Below are 19,181 nucleotides of genomic sequence, written 5' to 3' on the forward strand. Positions count from 1 at the left end.
AATCCTTGCATCTCCTCATATCTAGAGAAGCACTAAATCCCTTCATGGTGACATCGGATCCTCATGACCAACAAAAACCTTTTGTAAAATGAGTGCTTCATGGTACTGAACACTCCCTTCACCAAAACCTTATATATTGACTTTCCTCCACTGCCGCTTTGGAGCAGTCATTCAGAGCTATCTGAGACGTTGCCTCTCTGGCCACAGTCCTCATTTTGCCCCAAATAAAACTTAACTCACAACTCTCAAGTTGTACATCTTTTTTAGTCGACAGTTATGTGGCGACCACAAAGGGATCCAGAGAGGACTTCCTTTCTTCGACTGGACTCCACGAAGAACCAGAGCTTTGGTACCAGCAGCAGCCCCTTGTGCCCATCCACCTCCTGGTAAGTCTCTCCTGGTTCTTGAATCTCCCGTACTGGTTGAGATTCTGAGTTTTTTTTGGTGGTGGAGCAGGTTACCTGCCCCCTCCTAGTAGGAAAGATACTGTGGGCCCAAGTGAAACATCCAGGGCATACCCACTCATGGTCTGGACACTGAGTGGGGCTCAGTTGAGAGATACTGAGGAATTCCCACCCAGTTAAAAGATACTGGATGGGGGGGCTGGTCGAAAGATGCCAGGAGAATTGCCAACCCAGTGGAAAGGTACTGGGTAAGGGGGCTCAATTGGAAAAAAAAATCAAGGACTACCTGGGGCTCAGCTGAAAGATGCTGAGGTCAATCCGTTGTAGGGGACTGAAAGGTCTTGGCTGAGTGGTTAAGTAAGAGGCTGATCTGACACTAAATTTGACTGCCATTTGTCAGGATAAAAGTGAGGAAAATACATGAGAGCTTTGCTCTGAAGAAAAGGGACAAGACTCCTCCTGGCCAGTTTCGGTTTTCTCAGGTGACTGAGAAATTTAAGGAGTGGTGGAGGCCTAGTCCTCATACCGTGCAGTGGTCCCATAGGGAAACCCATTTATTAATTAACACACTTGGTCATCCGGGGGTCGCACATAAGGACTGGCCATTTAGTGACCTGAGCAGCCACGATGGTCTTAGATTGCTGGAGGCAGAATCCAAGACATGTAAGATGAGCTGAAACGACTCTGGGGTGACTCCTGGAAGAGTTAAGCTCACAAGCAGCACGTGGGCCCACTACACAAGTTCACTAATGATTTTTATCCCTGACAAATTCAGCTTAAAATGGGAAACAGAATCTCTCAAAAACAGAAAGAAAGAGGTGTCAGGAAGCCAGCCTCTGACTAACACTCTAGCCAGATTCATGTATAATACACAGGGAGCTCATACTTGCAAGTACCTAATTGGAGAAATTATACTAAAAGAGATCTCAACCTAAAATGGCCAAACTGGGGTTCTTTTGATATTCTAAAATTGATATTTTTGCATGCACAATTAGAAAAGGCTGGCCGTGCTTTGATTGGTATCTAGAAGCTTCTAACACAGGAAATGATAGAGTAACTTCTTCACAGAAAATCAGCAAGAAATTGCTTGAAACTATCAGAACTTTTCACTTTCATGCATTGGAGAAGGAAATGGCAGCCCACTCCAGTGTTCTTGCCTGGAGAATCCCAGGGATGGCGGAGCTTGGTGGGTTGCCATCTATGGGGTCGCACAGAGTCGGACACGACTGAAGCGACTTAGCAGCAGCAGCATCAGAACTAAAAAGGCTGCTGGCACTGACTCTGCCAGGTCGCAGGTCTAGTGCAACTGGGAAGTCACATTCGGCGTGTATGCCATTTGGCTTTTGATTTGGGGCATCACTTTACCATCTTTTGGGGGCGCTCTTGTCACTTGACTTTTGACTTCTGGGCATCTCTTTGCTTTTTGTTTCATTTGGAGTGTGACTCCTGGCTGGTGAAGTTCTGGTTTGGTTTGGTTTGTTGGTTTGGTTTAAATGCACAGACATCTGGTACAAACTGTTTGAGCTAATATGTGAATTGCTCACTCTAAGGTTCCACACCCCATCTGGGAACCCCTTGGGAAAATTTTTTAAATGACTGGTCAATCTATAGCTATGATCCAATGTCAAGAAAAGTGGCCTAAAAATATTAGATCTTTATTGACATAGAATACGAAAATGAACCGAAGCGCCCTTATGTCCAGGACTTCCTGCTGTAATCAACAGCCTGGGGCTGATCAAACTAAGACCCCTACTTCCTCAGAGGGGCAATCCCTGCTGGGACCAATATGCCCTTGTTATCAGGGCCAAGTTGAGTACTAAATTTGGATCTAATTGGTCTAAATTTTGGCTATAAAACTAAGGTCACACACACACAAATATAATTTTTGACAACGTGGTCACAATATTCTTTAGACTCCCAAGGAAGGAAAAATTATCTCTTTAAGAATTCTTGCCCTGAGGAAATAACTCCTCCTATATCTTTAGACCAGAGCTCTCTGGATCATTTATCTAGACCATATCTAAGTCCTGAAACTAAAAGTAACAAAAAGGGGAACAAAGCCTTTTAAAATCTTACTCCAACCATTTTTTTTTTTTAATTCATAACTAAGTTTGGAAAACAAAGCTATAGGATCTCTTGTGACTATTTGGATGTATGTATGTCTCAGTGTGTGTCTTTTTTTTTTTTTTAATAATATTGCTGATTGCTGAGATCAGTTTGTAAATGAGCTCTAATCTAATTGACCCTAAAAAAAAAGTAAGCACTTACAAATAAAATAATTCTAAATACAAGAGAAAGTAATCTAAATGAACTTCAGGTTCACGTGAACTGGAAAATATTCAGTATTAAATACCTGATATTAACGTTTGTTTGTGGATGTAACTAATGTAGTCATATCTAAGAGTAATTAATATTAAGCAGAATATTTTCATTGTACCTACATTTTATATAAGTTAAATATTATTATATCTGTTACAAGTTTGTCAGCAAGGAAATTAGAAGTGAAGAAACTTCTAAAAAATGTAAATGAGATATGAGCCTTTAGATAATCTCTATTAAGAATTATTATACTTTAGGAATGTCTGTCTAAAATAATCTATCCAGACTGGGGTAACTTGAACTTCTAAGATTGTGCTAAACTAAGTGTTGGAAGTCTATTGAATAGCTAAATCATTTCCAAATAAAATAAGAATTTGAAACATTTATTACTAAACACTACCTCTTACAGAGAAGCTAAAGAGATTTGGGATTAAAAATAAATGATGAAAAAATAAAAATAAAAAATAAATGATGTTTGGTGCCATTCTAAAATGTTCTCTAAGAAAACAAAGGTCTTAGAAATTATCACTGGTATTTATTTATTTATTTATAGAATGTTAATACAAAAGTCAGTTCTTGGTTGCTTAAGGGAAGTAGGAAGTGTGTTTTTGGTACAAAAAGTGAACAGTATTGTTTCACAATGACCTATAGTCCTATCTGACTGACTGTCCTAAACTTTTTGATATTTGTTGACAAAGCTTCTAAATCATTCCAATGAAGAAGATTTCTAGCTAACTATGGGATGTTTCAGAGGGCCCCTGAAACATCCCAAAGAGAGATATTACACTAATTAGGTTCATTTTGTATACAAAATTACATGGGAAGTATTGTGAAGTGAGTAATAAGTCTCAGGTTATATTGTATCATAATATGCTACTAATATAGATATCCTAGAAAGTGTATGGAATTCCTAAAATTTTGATATGTTTGGGTAAAATGTTATCAGGCATAATTCTAGTTACTATCTCAAAATATTGTCATAACACTAACCAAGTTCTGAAAAAATGCTCCCTCTTCAAGATTTATAAAAAGCACTTTTGAATAAATATCAGTTTCTGAATTGGGTAAAGATTCTAATGAAAAACATGATGACTTCACAAAGGTTAACAAAAGGACTGAATGAATTGGTGAATATGCTTATAACTTTCATGGTTTCTATCTGAAAAATTACTGATTTGAATCTGTGTTTTCCAGGTGTAAGAAAAACTTCCCCTCAAACTAATTATGACAGTAATTTGGTAACACTATATTTTATTTAAAAAAATTGATACATTTATCTTTTCTCTCTATTTGAATCCTCCAGAGAAACTCTTAGTTTCCAGTAACTTTATCAGATAAGTTAGGAAGGTTATCTCACTAACAGGTACAGAAATCTGAAGGAACTTGAAGGAATCTGAGACCTTGAGAAGGGAAAAATTCACTTAGATCTGTTAGGCAAAATCTGTGATAAACCTTTGGCATGACTTTCCTAGCCCTAAAATGTTTTATTTTAAAAGTTCAGTCTGAGACTTTTATAGTCTCAGCAAAGCAAAAAAGTTTATGATCAACTATGTTATATAAATCATCAGGCCAAGTTTATTGAGACCAGACCTATATTACAAACAAGTCTTAATTTGGTTATGTTTGGTGAAAATGGTGGTGATTTTAGGGAGAAAAAGATGTTTCAATGAATATTGAATCCCAGTTTGTTAATGGAGGTCTATATGTACTAAGACTCATTTCCTGGATAGTTCTTTGTTGTTAGGGGAAAATTTAATTGCATTATTAAAGGACACTCTAGGGTTGTTTCTGAAGCTTATCTTAATAATCTGTCTTTGGATGAAGATCAGATGCCTCACACATGACCTGCAATCAAGACTGGAATAAGATATAATTTAAGGAACTGTCTCCAATCTGGGTGGAAGGACCTTCTTATCGGGTACTCTAAACTAGCTCATGCCTAGTGAAATTGAAGGGAAATTGACTCTTGGGTTAATTTCCACTTCCAAAGGCTCCTAAGCAGGACTGGTCTATAGAGAGGTCTGCTGACCTCAAACTCACCTTAAAACAGTGCTCAAACTGAGGAAACTACACTATACTAGGATGAGAAGAAGATGACATCAGAAGTAGACAGCTTGCCCAAGATGCTGATCTGAATTTTATGATCATTTATAATGTTTTCTTGATTCCTTGGACCTATACCTATCAGTCACATGTTTTCTATTATGGACATGATTCTATGCTAGTTTAAACTCAATACAATTGTTGGGTTGTGGCCAATTACCTGTGTCTAGTACTTCTGGGTTACCTGTTCTCTAGGTAGATTTCTGTTCTCTAGGGCTCTGATTGGATAACTCTTAGGAAATTTATTTTAGATGAGTGGTCAGTAGCAGCTTGTGTGTGTGTGTGTGTGTGTGTGTGTGTGTGTGTGTGTGTGCCTTCAAAGGGGTTGGAGGATGTAATTGACCATATCTAAGCCTAACAACTTTCATAAGCTTTAAACGATAGTAACCGGGCTATTAGCCTATTGAATTCTGTCTCTACGATAAGAAAGGCAGTGCTATGCAACTGCAAGGCCCTTGACACCTTACAGCACCTCAGAGAGATATCTGTGCTACAATTCAAACTGAATGCTGCATTTTCATACCTGATAAATCCTTTAATGTGACACATTTGAACCACATGAAAAATCAGATTCCTGCTTTAAGAGATTCATTCCCTAGTCTTGACAATCTTAAAAAAAAATGGTGTGGAGGCTCATGGCTAAAATATTTACTTTTAATTCCACTAATGTTATTAACTATATCACTTGTATTTTGCTTATTTCACAAGATTATTATTTGTTGTATTACCAAGTATATGACTGAGCCTCCAACGGAGATGATGACTAGACTTGAAGCAGCTGGTTAAACATACAGCTTGATATGTCATCAGTGATTGTAATAGTGTAACACTAGGTATGGAAAGATGCAATGAGAGGGAATACTTTCCTGGACCATAAGTAGAAGACAGGTGTCCAGAGATCTTTGACTATTAAGACCTAGTCCAGTAATAGCACATTGAGTATCTTATCAACAAAAACCTTCTTCAGAACTGGGAACAAGCCTTCCCAGCAACACGGGACAAAGTAGTCATGAAATGCCCCCCAAAGTATGGTCGGATTTATGACCACAAGGGGGCCGTGTCAACTACAAATTGGCACTTGCCAAGAGAATTGCCAACTGCTGGACAACAAAGGTGTTTGCCATCTGCCTCTACAGAGATTGAACCCCATGCTGCTATAGCTGTGGACTTTCAACAACCCCTGAGGGAGTTCAGGATGGAGTGAGGCTCTCTGTGCTGCAGGGAATCTGGTGGGACAGGTCTTTAGATAGTTGGATGTTTTTAGGAACAGATTTTATGATTTCAGTCCTTGCATCTCCTCATATCCAGAGAAGCACTAAATCCCTTCATGGTGACATCAGATCCTCATGACTGACAAAAACCCTTTTGTAAAATGAGTGCTTCATGGTACTGAACTCCCCCTTCACCAAAACCTTATATATTGACCTACTCCCACTGCCGTTTTGGAGCAGTCTCTCAGAGCTATCTGAGATGTTGCCTCTCTAGCCACAGTCCTCATTTTGCCCCAAATAAAACTTAACTCACAACTCTCAAGTTGTACATCTTTTTTAGTCGACAAGGGAATTATATTTTACCGTTGTAGTCAAATAAACCCTGTGTATTTACTTACTCAAAGATGGTGCCATAACCATTTTGGGAGAGGAGTGGAAGGTGGAGTGAGACACAGCAGGAGAGCTAAGTCCTCAGCTCACACTGTAGACTGTTGGTGGACAGTGTCTATGAATTTAGGATTCAGCACTGCTTCCCAGGCAGTGCAGTGGAAAAGAATCTGCCTGTCAATGCAGGAGACACAAGAGACATGTGTTCAATCCTTCAGTTGGGAAGATCCCCTGGAGTTGGAAATGGCAACCCATTGCAGTATTCTTGCCTGGAAAACTCCATGGACAGAGGAGCCTGGTAGGCTGTAGTCCATGGGGTTGCAAAGAGTCAGATACAACTTATTTAGAAATGTAGAAGTTAAAGCAAGGGGCAAAGCTAGGCTACTTGAGAGGGCTTGCTTCTGAGGAGAAGCCTGGGAGAAGATGAAGGCAGGCAGGGCACTGATTATTTTTATTATTAACCTTCAGTAACATTTGACTTTTAAAACCATGTACATTTATTGAGAGAGAGGAGAGAGATGGAGGGAGACAGAGAGAGTGATAATTGACTTTGGGTCTCATGTCTGTGATAGCACAATACTGAACTTGGCTCCCTCTTTCAGGTACAACTTTGTAAACTTTCTAAATCAGGGTTTGTAAAGAACTGTACTCTCCCCTCCAGTGGCCACCCCTGCTGTGAGCCCCCTGTGACTCTAAAATTCTCTGTTCTGCATCCTGCACATCTCTGTGGGGAGTCCTGTTCCAAGCTCCATGGTTCCTGTGGCAAACTCGTCTACAGCGTCAAGCCCACTGGGCTGTGCTTTATTAAGGAGAAGGCACCTGGCTGACAGATCAGGATGGATTGCCGGCTCCTCTTCGGCTGCATTTGGCAAAGAGCCCTGTGGAGAGGAGGTCTGAAACAACTGTCTCTCGGGAAGCCTTTGTGTTTCTGGAGCTTCAACACAGAGAGAGTTATTGCAGGAAGTAGCCCTGCTGAACCGAAGAACTGGAGGCCAAGACCCTGTGCACTTGGGCTGACCTCACACTGAGACTGCTCTGACTGCCAACAGGCAGTGCAGGCCGGCAGCACGGACTAGAGAAGGTCTTAGCAGCCCATGAAATGTCCAGTTTGCTGGGCTCTGGGGAAGCTGGCTCAGCAGGCCTCAGCTGACCTGGGGCTCTCCAGAACTGCCATTTCTCCAGGAGTTGCTTTGTGCAAGCTGCCTGTCCGCCTCTATGCCACCCTGTTAGTGCCTGTGATAGGGGACTGACACCTGAGGGGGGCGGGCCTGGATGGTTTTTACTTCCTTTCTCCATAGTGGCTTCCTTAAGGTAGGACTGACTTCTTGAGATGGTCACTTGTGGGGTCAGGCATCTCTCTATTGAATGGGAATAACCCTACCTGTTAGAGTCTGAGAAAACCCAGATTACACCTAAGAGGTTGTTTTCTCAAAAAGTGTTGCTTTTTTTTTTTTTTTTTAATGAGGCACAGCTAGGCGTTCCTGCAGGATTCAATGAAAAATGAAACCTCTGTATTACCTCCTAGAGCCCCTACCTTCCAGCCAGCCCCATTCTCCCCTGTTATTTGATATGAACCCAAATAATAGGAAAAGAAACTCTCCTCTAATGGCATAATAATACAACTGAGTAAGAAGCTCTTCTGCAATAAAACTGAAAAGCATCTTTATATTGTATTCTACTTTTCTTTTAAAATGTATCATCAGTGGAAGTTCTTCTGGGTGAAAACTTGGGATGGTGTGTGAATTTTCTGCTAACATTTGAATAATAACACTTGTTGTCACTTTAAGTCACAAACACAGTCTTAATTCAGAAATTAGAATATCTAGTCTAGAATATGCATGCTCAGTCATGTCTGACTCTTTGTGACCCCATGGACTGCAGCCCGGCAGTATCCTCTGTCCATGGGGATTCTCCAGGCAAGAATACTGGAGTGATTGCCATGCCATCCTCCATGGGATCTTCCCAACCCAGGAATCGAACCCAGGTCTTCCGCATTGCAGACAGATTCTTTAGCAGCTGAGCTACCAGAGAAGCCAGAATATAATACCAGTCTAGAATATATGTACTAATAAAAAGTTACAACTTCAATCAAAATCGTCAGCTATTTCCTTTCTCCTCCAACTGAGTCCTGTGATGGACCAGCAGTTTAGTGTGAGAAAGAGGTGGTGATGGTGGTTCGAACAAACCCTCTCCACTCTCCCTGACCTTCCTCAGCCCCCCGCCTAGGCAGCCTACAAATGGGGGAATTGGAGGAAGTGTCTTCTCTTTCTTACAGGCATCCCTGCCCCCATCCATGGGCTCTGTTGGCTCTTCCCTCCTTTCCCTCCCTCCTTCAGACTTATTCCCTTTGCCTCTGCTGTTCCCTGGCAAGATGGTGGAGTAGAAGGAGTTCAGCATCAACTTGCTGCTGAACAAACATCGACAGGAGAATGTTGGATCCCACCAAAAAAAGATACCCCATGTCCAAGGGCAAAGGAGAAGCCCCAGAAAGACGGTAGGAGGGGTGAAACCATGTTTACAGTCAAACCCCATACCCACCAGAGATGCCTGGAGGGCTCAAACAAAACCTGGTGTGCACCAGGATCCAGAGACCCCACAGAGACTGTGTTTGAGTCTCCTGTGGAGGTACGGGTCAGCAGTGGCCTGCTGCAGGGCAGAGGCTCTGGCTGAAGTAGCCTGGGTCATGCAGTGTGTGGCATAAGCCCTCTTGGAGGAGGTCACCATTAACCCCACCACAGAGCCGCTGAGCAGATGACCCTAAACTGCAGAAAAATTATACCAAAGAAATTCTCACACTGTTAAGAAAGTTCTATAACCCACAACAGATTTCTCAACCTGAGGATCTGGCAAAAGGACTGAGAACTTCCAGGGAACTTGACTTTGGAGGCCATTGGGGTTTGATTACAGAACTTCCACAGGACTGGGGAACTAGACACTTAGAGGGCACAAAAAAAACCTTGTGTGCACCAGGACCCAAGAGAAAGGAGCTGACCCCACAAGAGACTGACCCAGATTTGCCTGTGAGGGTCCAGGAGTCTCTGGCAGAGGCCTGGGTCAGTGGTAGCCTGCTGCAGGGTCGGGGGCACTGAGTTTGGCAGTGTTAGCATGGGACCTTTTGAAGGAGATTGCCATCATCTTCATTACATCCACCATAATTTGGTCTCAGGTCAAACAATAAAGAGGGAACACAGCCCCACCCATCAAGAGAAAATTGGATTAAATATTTACTGAGCATGGTCCTGCCCATAAGGAAAAGACACAGTTTTCCCCAGTCAGTCTCTCCCATCAGGAAGCTTCCATAAGCCTCTTATCCTTATTAGAGGGCAGACAGAATGAAAACCACAATCACAGAAAACTAATCAAACTGATCACATGGACCACAACCTTGTCTAACTCAGTGAAAGTATAAGACATGCCATGTAGGGCCAGCCAAGACATGGTGGAGAGTTCTGACAAAACGTGGTCCTTTGGAGAAGTATTTTTTTGCCCCATGAACACTATGAAAAAGCAAAAACATATGACACTGAAAGATGAACTCCCCAGGTTGGTAGGTGCCCCATATGCTACTGGAGATTGGTGGAGAAATAACTCCAGAAAAAATGAAGAGATGGAGCCAAAGTGAAAACAATGCCCAGTTGACGTGACTGGTGATGGAAGCAAGGTCTGATGCTGTAAAGAAAAATATTGCATAGGAACCTGGAATGTTAGGTCCATGAATCAAGGTAAATTGGAAGTGGTCAAACAGGAAATGGCGAGAGTGAATATTGACATTTTAGGAATCAGTAAACTAAAATGAACAAAGCTAGTGGAGGTGATGGAATTCCAGCTGAGCTATTTCAAATCCTAAAAGGTGATGCTGTGAAAGTGCTGCACTCAATATGTCAGCAAATTTGAAAGACTCAGTAGTGGCCATACGACTGGAAAAGGTCAGTTTTCATTCCAATCCCAAAGAAAGGCATGCCAAAGAATGCTCAAACTACAACACAATTGCACTCATCTCACACGCTACTAAAGTAATGCTCAAAATTCTCTAAGCCAGGCTTCAGCAATATGTGAACCGCAAACTTCCAGATGTTCAAACTGGTTTTAGAAAAGGCAAAGGAACCAGAGATCAAATTGCCAATATCTGCTGGATCATCGAAAAAGCAAGAGAAATTTTTCCAGAAAAACATCTATTTCTGCTTTATTGACTATGCCAAAGCCTTTGACTGTGTGGACCACAATAAACTGTGGAAAATTCTGAAGGACATGGGAATACCAGATCACCTGACCTGCCTCTTGAAAAATCTGTATGCAGGTCAGGAAGCAACAGTTAGAACTGGGCATGGAACAACAGACTGGTTCCAAATAGGAAAAGGAGTACATCAAGGCTGTATATTGTCACCCTGCTTATTTAACTTCTGTGCAGAGTACATCATGAGAAACGCTGGGCTGGAAGAAGCACAAGCTGGAGTCAAGATTGCCAGGAGAAATATCAATAACCTCAGATATGCAGATGACACCACCCTTATGGCAGAAAGTGAAGAGGAACTAAAGAGCTTCTTGATGAAAGTGAAAGAGGAGAGTGGGAAAAGTTGGCTTAAAGCTCAACATTCAAAAATCTAAGATCATGGCATCCAGTCTCATCATTTAATGGCAAATAGATGGGGAAACAGTGGAAACAGTGTCAGACTTTATTTTTCTTGGGCTCCAAAATCACTGCAGATGGTGACTGCAGCCATGAAATTAAAAGACACTTACTCCTTGGAAGGAAAGTTATGACCAACCTAGACAGCATATTAAAAAGCAGAGACATTGCTTTGCCAACAAAGTTCCATCTAGACAAGGCTATGGTTTTTCCAGTGGTCATGTATGGATGTGAGAATTGGACTATAAGGAAAGCTGAGCACAGAAGAATTGATGCTTTTGAACTGTGATGTTCAAAGAAGACTCTTGAGAGTCCCCTGGACTACAAGGAGATCCAACCAGTCCATCCTATAGGAAATCAGTCCTGGATATTCATAGGAAGGACTGATGTTGAAACTGAAACTCCAATATTTTGGCCACCTGATGCGAAGAGCTGACTCATTTGAAAAGACCCTGATGCTGGGAAAGATTGAGGGCAGGAGGAGAAGGGGACAACAGAGAGGATGAGATGATTGGATGGCATCACCGACTCAATGGACATGGGTTTGGGTAGGCTCCAGAAGTTGGTGATGGATAGGGAGGCCTGGTGTGCTGCAGTTCATGCGGTCGCAAAGAGTTGGACACGACTGAGTGACTGAACTGAACTGAACATAGCTCAGGCTTTCCTGAGCTTGGCTCTGCATGCTCTCCTGTCCCAACACAGTCATGGCAGCTATGCAAGGCAGACCTACTCCCATCCCATGCTAAGTCTCCAATTCATGTTTGAAGTCAGCCTGCTGTCTCAGTTTTCTAACATATAAAGCTTGTGGCTCAGGCTGCCTTTGATACCAACTGTTCTGGTTCTCACTTGGCTTTAACTATAGTCCAATGGATCCCTCCAAAAATCAGAAAAACTGGGAGCACTTGTCCCTGAGAAGCAGTCATGGGATGTTTTCCTTGATACACCTGTTAATTGGAGGGATCAATCAGTCAGTCAGTTCAGTCGCTCAGTCATGTCCGACTCTTTGTGACCCCATGAATCGCAGCACACCAGGCCTCCCTGTCCATCACCAACTCCCGGAGTTCACCCAGACTCACGTCCATTGAGTCAGTGATGCCATCCAGCCATCTCATCCTCTGTCGTCCCCTTCTCCTCCTGCCCCCAATCCCTCCCAGCATCAGAGTCCTTTCCAATGAGTTAACTCTTCGCATGAGGTGGCCAAAGTACTGGAGTTTCAGCTTTAGCACCATTCTTTCCAAAGAAATCCCAGGGCTGATCTCCTTCAGAATGGACTGGTTGGATCTCCTTGCAGTCCAAGGGACTCTCAGGAGTCTTCTCCAACACCACAGTTCAAAACCATCAATTCTTCAGCACTCAGCTTTCTTCACAGTCCAACTCTCACATCCATACATGACCACTGGAAAAACCATAGCCTTGACTAGATGAACCTTTGTTGGCAAAGTAATGTCTCTACTTTTTAGTATGCTATCTAGGTTGGTCATAACTTTCCTTCCAAGGAGTAAGCGTCTTTTAATTTCATGGCTGCAGTCACCATCTGCAGTGATTTTGGATCCTAGAAAAATAAAGTCTGACACTGTTTCCACTGTTCCCTCATCTATTTCCCATGAAGTGGTGGGACCGGATGCCATGATCTTCGTTTTCTGAATGTTGAGCTTTAAGCCAACTTTTTCACTCTCCTCTTTCACTTTCATCAAGAGGCTTTTTAGTTCCTCTTCACATTCTGCCAAAAGGGTGGTGTCATCTGCATATCTGAGGTTATTGATATTTCTCCTGGCAATCTTGATTCCAGCTTGTGCTTCTTCCAGCCCAGCGTTTCTCATGCTGTACTCTGCATAAAAGTTCAATAAGCAGGGTGACAATATACAGCCTTGACATACTCCTTTTCCTATTTGGAACCAGTCTGTTGTTCCATGTCCAGTTCTAACTGTTGCTTGAGAAATACAAATTTCTCAAGAGGCAGGTCAGGTGGTCCGGTATTCCTATCTCTTTCAGAATTTTCCACAGTTTATTGTGATTCACACAGTCAAAGGCTTTGGCATAGTCAATAAAGCAGAAATAGATGTTTTTCTGGAACTCTGTTCCCTTTTCAATGATCCAGAGGATGTTGGCAGTTTGATCTCTGGTTCCTGTCTTTTCTAAAACCAGCTTGAACAGCTGGAAGTTCACGGTTCACATATTACTGAAGCCTGGCTTAGAGAATTTTGAGCATTACTTTACTAGCGTGTGAGATGAGTGCAATTGTGTGGTAGTTTGAGCATTCTTTGGCATTGCCTTTCTTTGGGATTGGAATGAAAACTGACCTTTTCCAGTCCTGTGAACTCTGGGAGTTGGTGATGGACAGGGAGGCCTGGCATGCTGTGATTCATGGGGTCGCAAAGAGTCGGACACGACTGAGCAACTGAACTGAACTGAACTGAACTGAATAGGTTTTGGGGAGGGAATACACAAACTAAGTTCACTGCATGACCACACAGGCATCTTGGGGTCTTCTGACTAGACCAGGTTTCTCAGCAGCAGTGCTTTGACACCTGCGGCCTGATTGCTGTTTGTTGGGGACTGTCCTGTGCACTGTGGGGTGATTACTGGTACTCCTTTCCTCCATGCACCAGGTGTCACAGCTTGTTCTCCCTCAGCTGTGATGATAAACAATATCTCTAGATGTTGCCAAGTGTGCCCTGGGAGATAACCCCTCACTGTCACCCCTGTGTGAGAACACTGACTTAGAGAAATGAAGTTTCATAAGGACACACTACCATTAAATACTTTAAAAAGTTTCAGGATATGTGATCTTGATAAGGACCCTGAGCAGTCACTTGGGCTCAGAAGAGCTGGATCTTCTGAACTGTGATATGTGTAGTTAACTAGAAGGAGAGAAGCTGGGAGGAAGAATTCCCTGGAAGGAAGAGGGGAAGGTTGGTACCTCTGAGTCACATGTTGAACATTCTGTGTGAGGTTTGGGTTATCAGATAAAGAGAATATTCAAGTTGTAGTCTTTCCTTTGGCTATTTGGACAGACTCAGGTTTCCTTACTTTTTTATTCAACACACACTTACTTAGTGCGCACTGTGTCTGTCATTAAATTGAATGGAATTATTTCTTTCCATGGGCTTCCCCATTGGCTCAGGGGTAAAGAATCTGCCTACAATGTGGGAGCTGCAGGCAACATGGGTTCAATCCCTGGGTTGGGAAGATCTCCTGGAGGACAGCGCAGCAACACACTCCAATATTCTTGCCTGGAAGAGCAAGGCTGCAGTCCCTAGGGCTGCAAAGGGTCGGACACGACTGAAACGATTTACATGCGTTGGCATTTCTTTCCGTGCCCAGGGCGCAACACACAATACATGCTCAGAGTGCTTGTTGAACTTGATCTTGAATTGATTAAGGGGGACAATTGCCTGTGAAAATAAGGTCATCTTGGAAATGGGTCTGCTGTGGATCTCAGAGCTGCTAAGGTATCAATTATCAGCAGGTGACATGTGATACTCCAGTCATATACACACTTATGGATCTATAATGAAATGCACTGGACTTATTGTTGACTAACTTATTTATCTCCTTCAATGTCTGACCTCATCATGATGGCGCTCCTTGCTGTGGTAGAAGTTAGTAGAAACAGATTCTGAGGAAAGTTTTCCAGCTTGGTCATAGGGATGGGAACAGGGATGGGAGGGAGCACAGTCACTGTTAGGATTTCTTTGAGGCTAGGAGGGCAGAGGGGGCCTTGGTGATGGGCACTCACAGGACATGGTTCTGGAAGAGACTTGAGAAGCAACCAGAGACCAGAGGGAAAGTCAAGTGAGCTGGCCCAGGCAAGGGACAAACCAGGAATGTTTCTAATTATATTCCCTCTTTATAAGGAAATTTTATATCTGTTTATATATATGGGTTTCCTTGGTGGCTCAGACAGTAAAGAATCCACCTGCGATGCCATAGACCCAAGTTCAGTTCCCCAGTTGGGAAGATCCCCTGGAGGAGAGCATGGCAGCCCACTCCAGGATTCTTGTCTGGAGAATTCCCACAGACAGAGGAGCCTGGCGGGCTACAGTCCATGGGGTCTCAAAGAGTAGGACATGATGGGAACCACTAAGCACAGCACATATCTATATAGATAGAGATACAGATGTACATATTTTGGCTATAAAATTATGGAAGATCATTGTAGGGAAAAAGAAGTAAAAGACAGAAGAAAATAAGACTCCACATTTGTTTCATCACCCCACTGATAGCAGATGTTCCTTTGTAGCCTTTTGTGTACACATATGACTTCACACTGTGTTTTGAACAATTTCCCGTGTCAGTAAAAGTTAAACATCACTTCAGTGGCTGCAAAATAATCTATTTGGTATTTCATCACAGCTTCTTTAACCTTGTCCTTGTTTCCCAGTTCGTCTCAACTATAAATCAGACTACAATTTGGAAAGCTTCTGTGTTAAGAAAGGTCTGTCTGAGGTCAGAGAGATAGTAGCTTTAAATGGGATGTGCCTGTAGCAGTCAGGACCTAAGGGAAATGAGTGAGATTGGACTTCCAATGATTACCCACCCTCGGCGATGTCCTCGGGGTGCTGCTGTGAGATTGAGCTTCTCCTATGGGGGCCTCAGTGGGGCACAGGGGGCAGGGTTCCAGTTTTCTGGGTGCAGCTGGGCTCCCAGGAGGTGTGTGACAAAGGCCTTGTTTCCCAGCTGCCATGATGGAGATTTGCTACATCCCAACATGAGTATGTGCACTCTGGTGACTGAGTCAGAGTGCAGTTAGGTCCTGTCCTGATGCCCTGCTGGCAAGGATGCCCTCATTGGTAGACAGGAGTGCTCCTGTGCCCCTGTAATGTTACAGGTATAACAGTGTTACAGGTATGCAGCATAATGAAAAGGCTATTTGTTTTTTGTCCATAGTTCATGGCACAGAGCTCCCCAAACCCTTGGAGTTTCCTGATAGGAGTATCTTTGGTAATTTCCAATGAGCTTCTTCAGATCACACCTGAGCTTACACGAATGGAATGAATCTTGGCCCTAGGTGTGGAGGGAGACATTAGAGAGCCTCTGGGTGGGGGTTGACCACTAGGAGAACCAACTCTTTGATTAGCAGTTTAGAGCTCAGACCCCTTGAGTCCTGGGAGAGGGGCTGGAGGTTGAGCTCATTTACTTGGCCAATAATTTAATCAATAGAAAGTAAAGAAAGTAAGTCACTCAGTCATGTTCGACTCTTTGCGACCCCATGGACTATGCAGTCCATGGAATTCTCCAGGCCAGAATACTGGAGTGGGTAGCCGTTTCCTTCTCCAGGGGCTCTTCCCAACCCAGAGATTGAACCCAGGTCTCCTGCATTGTAGGTGGATTCTTTGCCAGCTGAGCTACAAGCAAAAGTGAAAGTGAAATCGCTCAGTGGTGTCCGACTCTTTGTGACCCCATAGACTGTAGTCTACCAGGCTCCTCTGTCCATGGGATTTTTCAGGCAATAGTACTGAAGTGGATTGCCATTTCCTTCTCCAGGGGATCTTCCCAACCCAGGGCTCGAACCTGGGTCTCCCGCATTGTAGACAGATGCTTTACCGTCTGAGCCACCAGGGAAGTCAAGGAAGCACCAGGGAGCTACAAGGGAAGCCCAATTATCAATAATGCCCACATAATAAAACTTTAATAAAAACACCAAAACAATGAGGGTAAGAGAACTTCCTGGTTGGTTAAGACCATGATGTTCTGGGAAGGTGGCATGCCCAATCCCAAGGGAGAGGGCATGGAAACTCTATGCCTGTGCCCATCCCCCTATATTCATCCATGTATTATATCTCTTCCATGTGGCTGTTCCTGAAATGTACCCTTTAAATAAAACCATGATGGTAGCATTTTCCTGAGTTATAGGAGTCATTCTAGTGAATTATTAAAATTGCAGGGAGGTTGTGGGAATTCTCTAAATTTATAGCCCATTGGTCAGATGGGTGGATGGCCCCCAAGATTTGCAACTCATATGGAAGCAGTCATTTGAGATTGGGCCTTTGACTGTGGATCAGTGCTGATCCCAAGTGGATGGTGTCAGAACTGAATTGACTTGTAGAACAGTAGTCCCCAAGCTTTTTTGGCACCAGGGATCAGTTTCATGGAAGAAAATGTTTCCAACGACTGGGGTGAGTGAGGGATGGCTTCAGGATGATTCCAGCACTTTACATTTATTGTGCCACCACTGACCTGATGGGAGGTGGAGCGCAGGTAGTAACACAAGTGATGGGGAGGGCTGTAAATGCAGATGAAGCTTCGCTACTTGTGTGATGCTCACCTCCTGCTATGAGGCCCAGCTCCTAACCAGCCACAGACCAGTAATGGTCTACAGCCCAGAGGCTGGGTACCCCTGTTGTAGGACACGCAGCTGGAGCTGAGGACTGGTTGTTGTCAGCATTGCACAGGTCATCCAGCCTCTCACTTAAGATCATCCCTCTTCTTTGCTCTGATTCTATTCTCTCTCACCAAACTTTTGATAGCAGTTTGGTTTCCCAAATAGACTTTTCATGGTGGATTGATTGAGTTGACTAACCAACACATGTTTGACAATTAAATAAATTGGATGGTAGTTTCTCTGTCTGATGATTTGCTAGAGTATAATAATGCTATCCTGTAAGGTGACCAAATTCCAGTTTTCCTGGAACTTTCCTGGTTTTAAAACTGAAAATCCTCTGCCTTGGAACCTCCCTCAACCCTGAGAAAACTGGGACTACTGGTCTCCCTACCACCAGGACAAGAGCCTCCTGACAATCCAGGTTGGGCATGAGTCTGGGTCTTGGAGACAATGGCCCAGTATCACTGGCATATGTTCATTCCGTCCACAGAAGAAGCCATAGGCTTCCAGGCACTTGAGTGGAGCTCACTGTTTTAACCAAAGCACATTTGAGTGACAAATATCTATAAAGCAGACCCAAGGTCCAAAGGCTGTCATTACAACTTTGTACACAAGGAAGATGCTGCTAAAAGCAGAGAAGTCCAGTCATGAATCCGGTCCTGGTCTGAGGAGTGGGTTTCCTGACAATGTTCCTGCATGTGGGCTTAGTCGCTCAGTCGTGTCTGACTCATTTGTGACCCCATGGACTGTAGCCCACCAGGCTCCTCTGTCCATAGAATTCTCCAAGCAAGAATACTGCAGTAGGTCACCAGTCCCTTCTCCAGGGGATCTTCCTGACTGAGGGGTCAAATCCAGGTCTCCTACACTGCAGGTGAATTTTTTACTGTTTGAGTCACCAGGGAACCATGACAGTGTTCCTAGCACTGGCCGCTGTGGTGGACCTCAAAGAGAACACCTAGAGCAGAGTTTAGCGAGCATAACAGGATGGGGACTTGTTACAGTGAAGATTCCTGGGTGCAATTTCTCTGTATTCTCTGAGTTAAGATTTCCAGGAGCAAGGTTCAGGATTCTGAATTTTTAATAAGATTCACCACTAATGGTGATGGTCCACAGTTTGAGACCCATGACCTCAGCAAGTGAGAAAATATATTTCCACACACTCACCTACATATCCATGCAGTAACCATCTATACAATTTCCTATAAGAAAAGAGGAGAGTAGTTATTAAGCAGAGTGCTTTGGGGGGGCTGTATCTGTTGCAAGTGGCATAAAGCCTTCTATCTGTTGGCTCTGCATTTAGAATGACTCTATGTACACAACTCTGGACAGTCAGGAAGATCGTTGGAAGCAATGGAAGCAGAATTACAAGGAGCCCAGATCATATTGCTGTTGGGGTTACATGGGTGAGGAACTTTTGTTTTTCTCTTCAGATCTCTTTGAATTCCTCCCAGGTTCTTCAGGCTCTGCTTCTGCTCCACCAGCTCCCTGAAGCAAGCACCAAGCAGTTTGCCAGGAAAGCCTATTATCAGAGCAAAACAAACACCTTCTGCTTGTGTCTTTCTGCTTCAGTGCATGTCGGAAGTTTATGAGACTGATGGGGCTTCAGAGGGACACATTTGGCTGCCTCTCCTCACCTACTTAGCTTGTGCTCTGTAAATCAAATGACTTGTTTTCTCCCAAGTGCCTTTAAGATTGCTAACTGGCCCTTATCTGAGAGAGGGTTTCAGCTGGGGCCAATTTTTTCATTTTATAAAAAATAACAGTGCAGCACCCCTGCCCTAAAATAATGGAACAATCCAGGCTCC

Source organism: Bos javanicus, chromosome 28, assembly GCF_032452875.1.
Source record: "Bos javanicus breed banteng chromosome 28, ARS-OSU_banteng_1.0, whole genome shotgun sequence".
Classification (NCBI taxonomy): domain Eukaryota; kingdom Metazoa; phylum Chordata; class Mammalia; order Artiodactyla; family Bovidae; genus Bos; species Bos javanicus.